This window comes from Rhynchophorus ferrugineus, unplaced genomic scaffold (assembly GCF_030347505.1).
Source record: "Rhynchophorus ferrugineus isolate W39M unplaced genomic scaffold, kcgeb_rfMv2 rfM1, whole genome shotgun sequence".
Lineage (NCBI taxonomy): Eukaryota > Metazoa > Arthropoda > Insecta > Coleoptera > Curculionidae > Rhynchophorus > Rhynchophorus ferrugineus.
In genome coordinates this window covers 23,561,670-23,575,466 of record NW_027472580.1, presented here as the reverse complement: position 1 = coordinate 23,575,466, position 13,797 = coordinate 23,561,670, and the positions used below count along the sequence as shown (strand labels likewise).

Genomic DNA, 13,797 nt, shown 5'->3' with positions numbered 1-13,797 from the left:
GGTTGGTACAATCCCTGGCTTAAACACACTGGTTTCAAGACTTGTTGGTAAACAAAAGCTTATTATATACGGAAAGGGCTGAATATCTACCCAATAGCCGGTACATTTTTTATACTTCAGCTTGAATTCCTTTTTTACATTTTTCTTAACAAGTGGCTTCATTTCATACGAGACTACTTACTGATTTATATATACTGGCTTGCACTTGATTTTTTTGTTGGTGAAATAAAGATGCACTGATTCATTTTAATACACCATTTTTCTGTCCGACATTTTGTATGTTTAATATATTTTACTAATATCACCAAATGATTGTAGTTTCATGTGAGAATAGCCAAAAGTTACAGGAAGCTAAATTTGCCGAATACAGTGAATAACATATAAAAAAATCTTTACAGCTTAGTAAAAAACACCTAATAGTCAAATATATATGTCATTTCCCTTCTATTTAGACTACACTTTAGCTTCGATAGCACGCTTCTCCGTAGATAAAAACAAAATTTAATCAAAGCCCCACATTGATTTGTATTCGTTTATATTTTATAATATTCTTTATATAATTTAAGTTACATATTTTCCTTTCCTTCCGACACAAACGTTTCTTTCGTCTCAACATTTAATTAGAGTCACAAACTCATTGTGACATGTAATTTATATCTTCGTTGACAAAAAATCTACACAATTTTGCCAGTAGACACGATATATAATATACTGAATTAATTTTTATTGATTGTTAAAAACAAAAAGCCTGACTGGCATACAAAGCCTGGCGTATTTATTACTCTTTTTTTTGATATTTTTTAAAAGTCTCCATTTTAGCAACGAGTGTTAATCTGGACTGGACCTACAGTTTAACGAGGGCACCGAACCACGGTCCTCGGCATTAAGCCAACTGCCAATGACCAACTTAGAAATCATCCCAAAAACATGCGGTCTTATCCAATCTGGTTACTGGCGTAACTGAGATCATTTTCCTTGACGGATTTTGTACTCTTACGACCATGCCTCAGCAGGATTCGAACCCACGACTATAGCAAAAGTAGAAGGCCCGTGCTGTCGCGACCGGACTGCGACAACAAAGTCGGTATTTATTATTCTTGCAAGATATATTTTAGGTGAGAAGTACGGATAAAAGATAAAGACTAAATGAATACATAAATAAAGTAATGACTATGTGCAGCGATTAAAATTAAACTACTTTCCATAGATGTAGAACACATTTATGAATTATTAACCTATTTATAGACCTAAATTGTGAAAAATCAATAATTAATTTAATGATTGTAAATATCTTTCTTTAATATACATCTCAAAATTGTAAAAAAATACTTAATTATGCTCGTTCTTGTTTTATTATATCTGCTAAAGTTAAATATTAATTTCAATTGTTGTAAGTTGTTTTTTCATATATTCTCTGTTTCCATATACAAACATGTAATACATATAAACATGTATATTTACTTATAACATAAAAGTAAAAAAATATCATGTATATTTATATTTGATTCTCTGAAGTTGTTACAGTTCTGAAAATAATATTACTTATGATACTTTTTTATAATGTTCAGTGGTGTAGTAATTTAAACTTATTAATACTTTGTTATTTATTAAGACTTAGTGTAAATTAGATTCAATTAACTGCAATTGAAAAAAGGTTACTGAATGTTAGTTCTTGAGACAGAAAACTAGTTTTAGTAACATCTAATTTTAAAATGTATTCCCTTTAGTCTGTTATGAAAGAAACATAATTAACTTAATAAATTCAAAATTCGACTACAGGGCAATCTCTAGTATGAATTAACAGCTGAAATCGTATAAATGTTTTTGTCCACTCAACGACCAGTGGTGTCATCTCCATATGTATCAGATCGAAGACTTGTTAATTATTATATTACATAGGTATCAGTAATTATGTAAATATTGACAATTTTATAATTAATAAGATATTATTAACGCTACTCCATCAGTTCAGTAGATCTTGTCAAATATTGTTAAATATTTTAGAATAAAAATAACAAAAATATTAAATTTGTATGGTATTATAAAAATATATCGGATTCAAATAGCGAAAAAAAGCGGACAAACTAATTGATTGCATACCGAAATTACGTTAGGCGACGTAATCAAGTTGGCCGCCGGCCAAACCCAGACTCACCTGTCACCGTTTCGACCGCCATCTAACCTCGATGGTGACCGTCCTTTCTTAACGCCACGCGGCCTACGGCGAAAGGCGCCGCACGAGTGCGACAAGGAACGCTAAATCGAGAGAGAGACGACAAAACGAAGTAAACATATGCAGCGCGATTCGCCCGAAAAAAAATCAAAAATACAGTTAGGTCGGAAGAAAGGTCTTTCAGGCGTTTAATACCGTACCTGGACGGAGCGAAGCGAGCGCCGTAACGCCACCTAACGGCAGCTTGATGAGTGCCTTAACAAACGCTAATTATATTATGAATTCATTAACTTAAGAATGCAAGCGAACAACGCATTCTCAATCAAAGTAACTATTTTCAACGGAACTGAAATAAAATACCATTGGAATTATTGGAGATAGTTCCAGCATTGGTCTTTACTTTATACTACTCTACTAAAAATGGTAGAGGCCGGATGCCTAGAAAGATGAGAAATGTAATCGTCAGTCAATTCGCCAATTAGCTCTGAATTATACAAAATTTCACATATAGTCTATTCAAAGTTTTTTTTTAAGTAATGCGTCATGGATATTTGTGACGTCGAAACATTGCAATGTTGCCGCATCAACTCTGAGTTTTAGTTCCCTTTGGCTTTGACATAAAAGAAAATTCTAATATAAATAAAATAATTCAACAAAAATGTTATCAAATATAACTTATTTTAACATTATAGTATATCTGAAAACTACACTTAATTATAGAGCCACAATAATTTATAGGTAAGAGTTAAAACCTCTTAACACTATGGACTTAAAGAATTTTGCATACGTCTAAAATATTACTTATTATTACTACAGATTAAAAACCGACAAACGTTATTTTAGCCCTTTGATTATTTTGATAAATTTTAAATCGCTCCCTAGTATATATCATTTCCTTTGAAAATGCCGAAAAAAATGGATAATCAGGGTCACAAATTGATTGCGGCTTTAATAAAATATTTCGAGAAGGAACAAGATTATGGAGGTCCCCTTTTGCCTATAATTTCCGTTACAGAGGTAATTATTGATAATATTAAATAATATAAGTCCTTACAATTTTATTCAAAATGTTTTTAGCGGGTTGCGGCTAAAAAAAACCCGTCTACATACAAAGTGGGTGACCAATTTAAACCATCTTGATATTAGCTCTCTTCGAGACCAGAGGTACGAAATGTATAAGAACAGTAAGTACACAAAATATTTTAACGATATAAACATAATTTAATAAAATTATTTTAGAGAAAATTGTCTGGAAAGTCTATATTCAATATAAAAGCTATTAGTAAAACCGCCAATTTTAAGAAATCTAACAAAGAAATTCTAAACAACTAGTAACCTTTGTGGTCATAAAACACATAAGCTGGTTTTTTTTCAAAATAAGGGACAATTGACACATTTTTGGACGTAAATATAACATATTCCAATACCAATATGTTTATTTAAAGATTTATTCCAGTATTTTTATGTCAACTAATGTTTCAAAAATACGTTTCCTTTTATAGGTCGGTAGATTATGTTTCTGCTATTTTGGTTTTTTCTTCGACTGAAATAAGATTACATAGCATGAAATATTTGCCTCAAACCCAAAGTAAACCAACCTAGAAAACTTGCTGGGTTCTACTACTGCACAGGTTTTATTAACATTTACAGTGCTACATTTTCAGTCACTTTAAAAACTGTTTTGCCACTTATATGTGAAATCCATGATAATCGTAAGATATGAATATATATATATATATATATATATATATATATATATATATATATATATATATATATATATATATATATATATATAGCGATCTTGAGCATGTCGAATTTTACATCGTGGAATAACGGTCTACAAAATACCCAGAAATATAATCCCAGATGTTGAACACGGGCGGGGTGCCAACTGGAACCCGACAACGAATAGCTGGCGGCAACCCCGAGACGTTTATCTGGGATATTATTGAAGGGTATTTTCGGTCATTCAGTGCTCAACCCTCGTTTGGTTAAGACGTGCCACCATCGACTGCCCAAGCCTCGTCTTCAGGTAACTCCGCTGCCATCCGTTTTATTATTTGGTATTTTCACATTTTTCATTTTTTTTATATTGCCAATAAATAACGGTCACATTATGTAAACACCACTGTTTCATTTCGATTTACCTCCATTCACCGAGCCACATCATTTTACCCTAAATATATATATATATATATATATATATATATATATATATATATATATATATATATATATACATAGGCCAAAATTGTACAATGGTCTTATGAACTACGGGTTTCGTTCCAATTCACATTCCAAGTTATATTCAGCATTCTAATTACGTTGCCGTTTGCCAAATTGCATTAGCTCTCTTAGTTTCCGAGATAAAGTGATTGTTATAAATAAGAGCTTTTTAGTCTTTTTGTCATCAGCGTAACTAACTCCTAGTTAACGAACCTGTTGGCAAAAGTATATTGATATTTATATATATATACATATATATATATATATATATATATATATATATATATATATATATATATATATATATATATGTTGATATCAATAAATCCGTTTCTCCAAATTATAGTATCTTTCCTATATATTATAATGCATCTCATTACAGAAAGAAAATTCAAATTAGACTAATGATATACATATATATTTATAGAACATATTAATATGAGAAATTACCAATTAGTATTTATTTAATTCAATTATTTGTCATTAGTCTAGATTAGTATGTCAATCGCAGTTTGATATATAGCCATAATTAACCATATAATATTGTTTAGTTAAATAGTTTTATTTCAAGAATAAGAAGTATCGACAGATACTAACAGCAAGACACTAATATTAATGCCAATATGTTGTAGGTTACCGAACTACAAGTGAAATACAGAATAATAATATATTTTAGGGTAAAAATGATGTGGCTCAGTGAATGGAGGTAAATCGAAATGAAACAGTGGTGTTTACATAATGTGACCGTTATTTATTGACAATATAAAAAATGAGAAAAATACAAAGATAAAAAGGATGGCAGCGGAGTTACCTGTTGACGAGGCTTGGGCAGTCGATGGTGGCACGTCTAAACCAAACGAGGGTTGAGCACTGAATGACCGAAATACCCTTCAATAATATCCCAGATAAACGTCTCGGGGTTGCCGCCAGCTATTCGTTGTCGGGTTACAGTTGGCACCCCACCCGTGTTCAACATCTGGGATTATATTTCTGGGTATTTTGTAAACCGTTATTCCACGATGTAAAATTCGACATGCCTCAATTCGCTACAATACTCCCCTGCCAGAATTTTACATAAAATTACTTCAACAAAAATACAAAAATGTTTGCAAAAAATATCAAATACAAAAAAAAACATATACCAAACAAAATGTGCTGTGTAAAATGGGCTTTGAAAAAATATGATAGTTCGAAACGGTTGTGGTTGGTACGGTTGCGATCTGGTACGGCTGTTGATATCTTCCGGTCCTACAGATACCGTTGCATCATCGTCGCTTTGGCACTTGAATGTGGTCCATCGACGACGTTGAAAACAAGCTATTCTTCAGACAGGGCTCCCGTAATCGACGCTGTGGGAGGATCGACTGTTCGACGACGTGGTAGCTTATTTTCTTTGACGACGAGACGTTAGCAATTCTGGTACTTCGGCGAAGACATAACGAGTCTACGGTGACTGCAATCGGTACCTAGCTTCTGGAGCTGCTCTGTGACTAATCCGTAGTCACATACGTTAGGTTAATTCAGAAAAAACAAATAACGACGGTATCCGACCGAAGCTGCCCAAAGCCTTTCAAATCAAAATATCTGCCAGTATGACGGAGACGGCGAGCGAAGGAAGACATTATGATTTAAACATAGCGCCGAAAGAAATGTTTAGCCGAGACGCTGATGATTAAGCAGTGATGCAAAAATATTCCAAAAGATTGTGAAATAAAAATTTTGACAAAAAAAAATTTTAAAAATTAATTGGAAATAATGAAATTAATCGGAATAAAAATGAAAATGAATCTTGAATGTAATTGAAAAGGAACCGAATTAAAAATATTTAAAATTTTGAAACAAAAAAAATATAACGGTCACGTAAAATACACCTTTTTCTACGTACCCTCCATTCACGAGTCCAAACCCAATTTTGCAAAAGATCACGTCGGGGTCACCACTTTAGGGTAAAAATGATGTGGCTCGGTGAATGGAGGTAAATCTAAATAAAACAGTGGTGTTTACATGATGTGACCGTTATTTATTGACAATATAAAAAATATGTGAAAATACAAATAATAAAGCGGGTGGCAGCGGAGTTACCTGAAGACGAGGCTTGGGCAGTCGATGGTGGCACGTCTAAACCAAACGAGGGTTGAGCACTGAATGACCGAAATACCCTTCAATAATATCCCAGATAAACGTCTCGGGGTTGCCGCCAGCTATTCGTTGTCGGGTTACAGTTGGCACCCCACCCGTGTTCAACATCTGGGATTATATTTCTGGGTATTTTGTAAACCGTTATTCCACGATGTAAAATTCGACATGCCTCAATTCGCTACAATATGTATCCAGTTTAATTGTATTATGTATTAATTGATAAATATAATTATGAAAGCTTCATACTTGAAGCATTCTGAAACTATATAGATCAACCAAAACCATCGCAGTTAAGAACTTAAAATGATTAATCGAAATATGTGTCAAACAGATAGAAACAAACTGGTCAGAGAATCCAGTCTCATGTCAGAGCAGTCGAATGAAAAATATTATTACTTCGCTGAAAGAAATATTCACTAACAGAACATCATTTTACTCCATAAATAATATAGCAATGTAAACGGCGGAAAATGATTATAATTGAAAAGGATATAATAATTAGAGTTATTACAATAAAAGGTTATTGAAAAAGAAAAAACAAGACGCATTGATGTTGTTGTTATTAAAACGAGTAAATGTGGGCAATTTGCAATCGTCATTAAATTGTTCGCATGTGAATGTGCTTTTCAATTATTGCATCGGTTGGTAAAATAATTGTAGCCTGTAAATGGCGATGTAATTGAAAACGATTAATAATTTTGTGGAATCGACTTTTTCTATACGTCGAAACCATTTGATGTCGAAGGTTTCGTGCCGAGTCTTGATATTAACGAATGCAACTTTACTTAGAGTTATAATATAAACTTATTGAAAGTAGTTTGAAACTGTCTTAAACTATCATAAACTTAATATTTCTAATAATATATATATATATATATATATATATATATATATATATATATATATTTATATTAACATTTATAATTTATAATAAAATGTATTTCATAGATGATGGTAATTCATTATCCAATATCCGTTATATTTTACCATAATATTGTTCTAAAGTTCAGGTAGGTCCACTGTGCAGTTTAGTTGTCCACTGTGCACGACGTTTTATATCATGAACATATCCATTTGATTTACTGTTTTTTGCAATCCGTTTAATTTCTTCACTGACCTTAAGTTTTTACTAATGTCCTTCTAATCAGGATTGCCAATGCTAAATTGTTAAATTCCCTTTACTAGGGAGAACATTTTGCTGATTCCTTTATATCCATTATCCAGTATATTTTACCATGATATTGTTCTTAAGTTCAGGTAGGACTGTGTAGTTTAGTTGTCCACTGTGCTTTGACGTTTTATATCGTGAACATATCCATTTCATTTAGTGTTTTATGCAATCCGTTTGATTTTATTCACTGACCTTCAGTTTTTACTGATGTCCTCATTTCTAATCAGGATTACCAATGCTAAATTGTCAAATTCCCTTTATTAGAGATAACATTTTGCTGATCTGTGAGGTAAGATTTTAATAACTCATAATCCGGACGAGGGACAAGTTTCTTTCCCTTCAATCCCTTATGCCATACTTTATCAAAGGCATGAGATATGTCTAGGAATGCAGCTCAACAATATCTTTTGGCGTTTAAGTCCATATTTATTTTATTAAAAAGTCTATGCACTTGTTCTATTATTATATGCTTATTGCGAAACCCAAATTGGTATTCTGGAATTTAAATTATTGGAAATTTATGAATGTCAATGACAATGTTTCAAAATAGTATAAATATAAGATAGTTAATAGAAATAGTGTGAAATAAATAGATAACATAACATTTGAAGCTTGATGATTTATTATCTCTTTCATTTTATAAAGTTGTCTTAAGCAGGTAACTCAGATAAATTAAGCAATAACACAGTAACACAAAAAAAATCTTCTTAGGTCATCTATTGAGTTATCACTTTATTATTTTATGATAATAAATTAAATACTACCTCCAATATACACAATTACCAAGTTAGTAATTTAAAAATCAAATTAAACCTAATGCATTCTACATAACTTCTATGGTAAAACTATTCTGAACTTATCTATTATTATAAAAATACACCAATAGTATAACCAAAAAATTCATACAATGGGTTATAAACAGCATCAAAATATCACAATATCTTATTAACTTCCTCTGCCCAGTCGTTCTAATAAAATCCTATCTACTGTTAGGAACTGTTAACTGAAATTGACTATCGACTGTTCAGAAATTTACTACTTTTTACTATCGACTGTTTCAGTCGCTATTTTCGGTCCGACTAATTTTGTTACCATTTACTATCGACTGTTTCAGTCCTACTTTTGGTTACTATTGTTGGTCCTACTTGTTTCATTCGACTGATTTTTAATGTTCTGGCTCTGTCATCCTAGCCACGACCTTGACAAAAATGTACCCAATTTATGCTTGCATAGATTTATATGCAATATATATGTTTTGGTAATAATTTTTTTGGTAGTTTGTTAGTAAATTACAATATATTGTATATTAATATTATACTATTTTTGGTACGATATTTTTCAAGATTGTTAATGAAATAGTGAAAAAAGATTAAAATTGGAAATGATAAACAGTAAAATATTTTGACTGTTTTTATGGCAATAATAGGTAATATTTCGATTACTCTCTCAATTTTTGTTAAAAATATTTCAGTTCAATAATAAATAAAGCATTTATATCATTTCATTCAGATCATTTTCAATTATGTCATAGATTAGTTTTTTTCTATGATTATGTATATGTTTAATTTTTATATAATACAGATGGTTATACATTTTTAGTTTGTAGGTTTTGTTTAAGTTACATTGTATTGTCAATATTTATTATAGTATAATATTTAAAAATAGCAATTAATACATTAAAATAAAATAAAACATTTGTGCGGTATTATTCCATTCCATAGAAAAAATCCGGTATTATTCCATTCCATAGAAAAAATCCCTTTTTATAGATCCACAGAACATTCAAATATAAAAGTAATTCTACTTCGTTTAAATTAAATTATAAATTGCATGATATGTATAATTATTATAATAGTATTCAGTAAACATTTTTTACCTTCTCTTTCTTAAAGTTACTTCGTAAAGGACTTTATACATCTCCGTCTCGCTTATATTACCCTTGTAAAATATAAACACACTAGCGACCCGCCCCGGCTTCGCACGGGTGCAATGCTGATACTAAATTAAATACTCTACAGAAAAAATATGAACGTTGTATATAAAAACATAGCGGCCCGCTCCGACTTTGCACGGGCATCACCACATAGTATAAAACAAAGTCGCCTTTTCTGTCCCTATATCCCTATGTGCGCTTAAATCTTTAAAACTACGCAACGGATTTTGATGCGGTTTTTTTCAATAGATAGAGTGATTCAAGAGGAAGGTTTATATGTATAATACATGCATAATATACTAAGGCAACATTGCTAATTTTAGAGGTTTCTAACGTGATGTCGTAAATTAACCTATCTTTAAGGCTTATTTAGCAGTTAGCAAAAACGCTGCCTAACCCTACGAGCTAGATCAAATTAATGTACTACAGTATTGTACACCATAAAAAGGTCTACAAAAAAGTCCGCGATGGTATATGTTTATCTTTTAGGGATAACCCACATTAACCATTTTTATTGTTTACATTTTACGTGAGAAAATGGCTTATTTACGAAGCTATTTTAAGCAATACGGCATTAATCCTTATCGAATTAAGTACCTTAAATACAGTGTGCAATTAATATAGATCAATATGGTTCCTTACAGCATGTAAATTAAACAAATATTTTCGGAGATATTACAAATTTAAAATTTGCGTTTAAAAATGTGTAATGTAATAAAAATTGTATGAATTTAGATATTCCAAAGATAGCAGGAAATCTTTATAGTAAGTATAGGGGAAGAGGAATTGTTTTACTCCAAATTTAATGCGTGCAGGCCAAGGGCAGTAATGAATGAACCAAAAATACTGCAATAACGTAATGTTTTAGTATCTAAAAATGCATTCTGATGAAAACTGTAATTTGGACAAATGCTACTTTATTATTGCTGGTTGAAAAATATGAAAATAAATAAAACTACTACAAAAATAATATAATTCTTGTGTAGAACTGTATTTATAGAAAACATTATATCACAATTCTTTATTTATTATATCAACAACATTTCAACAGTCGTATATTAAGTCCAATATAACAGCTAAAACCGAACAAAGCGATTACTAATGAATCCTGTCAACAATAATCCATTAGATTCAAGGATTAATTGGAACAAAAACTGTAACATTTAGAAAGCACACATGCTTTTTCATGCTCGAAAATACTCGTCTTCATGTTTCCGAATCAGTTAAGAACTACTTCGAAATTAACTAGAGGAAAGTTCTACTCGACCCGCCAAATAACCAAGACTAACTGCTTGTGATTCTACTTGCTTTAATTGATACAAAATACCTTTATCGGAATATTATTTTTATTTGAAGGTATTAATCAAAATTCGGCTCATTACTTTCCAGACTCGATTTGTTTGAAAATGGCATTCGTGAACAACAAATGAAAGGAAACAATAGGCAAAAGTGGTGGAAATGTGTGTTTTCCATCAATTTTATCACCTTATATGAAATAAAACCACATTTGCAACAAAAAAATATACACATGTTTGTACACATCACACATTTTGATTACTGATTAACAAAATAATTGCAATAATTGTCTTCCGTTTTTGTTTACAAGTTCTGAACAATGACATTGCGTATCACGGTTAGCAATAAAAATTACAACATTCATTAAACCCCAGTTTGGTAAAACTTCGACTGATCATCTTAATCTTCTTAAAAGTAATACCAGTTTTTACGATCGCATCTCCGAACTGATGGCAGATCATTACGTGAGTCATTGATCGATTGTAATCATTATTTCTATTGTTCCAACAACTGTTTTATATAGAAACAATGTGCAAAATCTGATATATTCGTTACACGATTTACGTCATTATCTCCATTGTTGCCGATGTCCGAATTGAGCTATTTCAACAAAGAAACAGGTTAATTTTTTATAGGCTAGACTGCAGGCTTTGACCGAGATGTAAGAGATCATACATTGATAGGGTCCTATAGCCATCTGTTATATATAAGATAGTTATTGTTCTTCAAGGATTACCACTGTTTTAAGGTCATTTTAAGACAGACATCAAAGAATCAGTTATTTGAGACCTAAATACTAATCATATTTATTACATTCTTAATCTGTAATAATATTATTAAATAATACTACTAGCGATCTATTTGATTATATTTTTATGAAAGTATTTGCAACTGATCTGGTCTACTTTTAAATATAACAGTTTTAAGCTTGTAGATTATTTTTTGAAGTTTCGAATTAAATGACCACTGAAATTTGAAACAATTTATTTTCATCAATTCGCCTTGTATTTTTCGAGTTACATTTTGGTTTATTGTAACAATTTTTAAATGTTGTCGATTATTTCTTGTGCACGTATTGATTATTTTAATTAGTCACGACGAAAGAACTGAAAAAATTATCAATGCAGATATTAATCCAAACAAATAATCAGGCAATGATTTAATAACAGGACAATTGCTGCAAAAACTACCAAAACAGGGAACTATAAAACTCACCAACTTCATCAATACAGCATTTCGACAAAAACATATCCCAGGAGTTTAGAATACTACTGAACTTAGCAAGATTCCAAAACCTGGAAAATTACCAATAATAACTAAGATATTAGAAAAACTTCTGTTAAACAGAATTCGATAGAAAAAGAAAACCGATTACAGAAAGAAAACACCTAATACGTACACACCAGGTTCAAAGAATAACAGATGTAACTGAAAAAACCTATTGGGTAAAAAAAAGTTCAGCTATATTCTTAGATGTAGCACAAGCATTCGATAAGGTATGGCATAACGGCCTTGTTCATAAGCTGCAGAAAATATTACAAAACACATTAAACTATTAAACTCTTACATTACAGCTAGAACGTTCTAGTTAAAGTAGACACTCGAGTGTCCACTATGGATTGACGATGATGGTAAATTACACTGGCTTTAGCATTAATTAAGGATTCTCTCAAGGGCCACACATCTTATTCCCAGTAAACGTGCTCCACTCTACTATCCCACAGACCAATAATACATGTATATTTTGTGTATCAACATTTCTGACCCATCAAACAGTAATCAAGAGTTCATTTAACTACTTCATGCACATATTCAAAAACTGCGAACTATAAAATACATATTGTTAGCGACCCATGATTGATCTTGTCAGATTGGCCGAATTAGTTACCCTTTTCACCCTTGGCGTACAAAAACTTACGTACTTACAAAAGGACGTTTCGGAATGTCGAGGACACATTCCTCGATACCACCTCCTGCAGTTCCTCTTTATTTACTCTTAATTTGTAACAATATAGAAATTCGTAGAGATAACAGGTCAATTGAAAAGTCCTCGGCCCGACACATAGATGGAGCTACTAGAATTAAATCCGCATGTTTTTTTAGGTAGCCCTAACCCTCAAAAGATGCATGTATATTGATAGCTATCGGATCATTAATTTGTGAATTATAGCATTTTGAGTGAAGCAACTTTTCTTTTGTGAAAAAAATGGATAAATGGAATTTCGCGTGTTGATAAAATATTAATTTTTGAAGGGAAAAATTTCAATTGAAGCAAGAACTTGCTTGACGCCGAGTTTCCCGATACTGCTCCAGGAAAATCAACCATCAAGGATTGATATGCTAAGTTTAGGCGTGGTGAAATGAACACCGAAGACAATTAACGCAGTGGACGCCCAAAAGAGGTTGTTACCGACGAAACATTAAAAAAATACGCAAAATGATTTTGAATGACCGTACATTGAAATTGAATGAAATAGCAGACACTCTAGATATCAACTGAACGTGTAAATCATATTCACGAATGTTTGGGTATGAGAAAGCTCTGTGAAAAGTGAGTGACGCGAGCTCACTTTTGACGAAAAACAATGACGAGTTGATGATTCGGAGCAGTGTATAAAAATGATCAAGCGTAATGAACTCGAGTTTTTGCGTCGATATGTAACAATGGATGAAACATGGCTGCATCATTTCAGTCCAAAGTTCAATCGACAGTCGTCCGAGTGGACTGCACACGATGAACCCGCTCCAAAGCGTGGGAAAACGCAATAGTCGGCTGGCAAGTTTATGGAGTCTGTATTTTGGGATGCGCACGGAATAATTTTCATTGACAACTTTGAAAAAAAATGACCATCAACA

The 13,797-nt window shown here is 31.7% G+C and overlaps 1 protein-coding gene and 1 long non-coding RNA gene across 2 annotated transcripts in view; both read right to left on the bottom strand.

The window, feature by feature from the left end:
- The window catches only part of LOC143206535 (uncharacterized), a 553,256-nt gene extending 548,008 nt beyond the window's left edge, over positions 1–5,248 (bottom strand). The window contains exon 1 of the long non-coding RNA XR_013008447.1: positions 5,214–5,248. This is a non-coding gene — a long non-coding RNA (uncharacterized LOC143206535). The remainder of the gene's footprint in view (positions 1–5,213) is intronic.
- LOC143206520 (rho GTPase-activating protein 20) overlaps positions 1–13,797 on the bottom strand; it is a 367,199-nt gene that overhangs the window by 306,223 nt on the left and 47,179 nt on the right. The gene's annotated exons all lie outside the window — the stretch shown is intronic.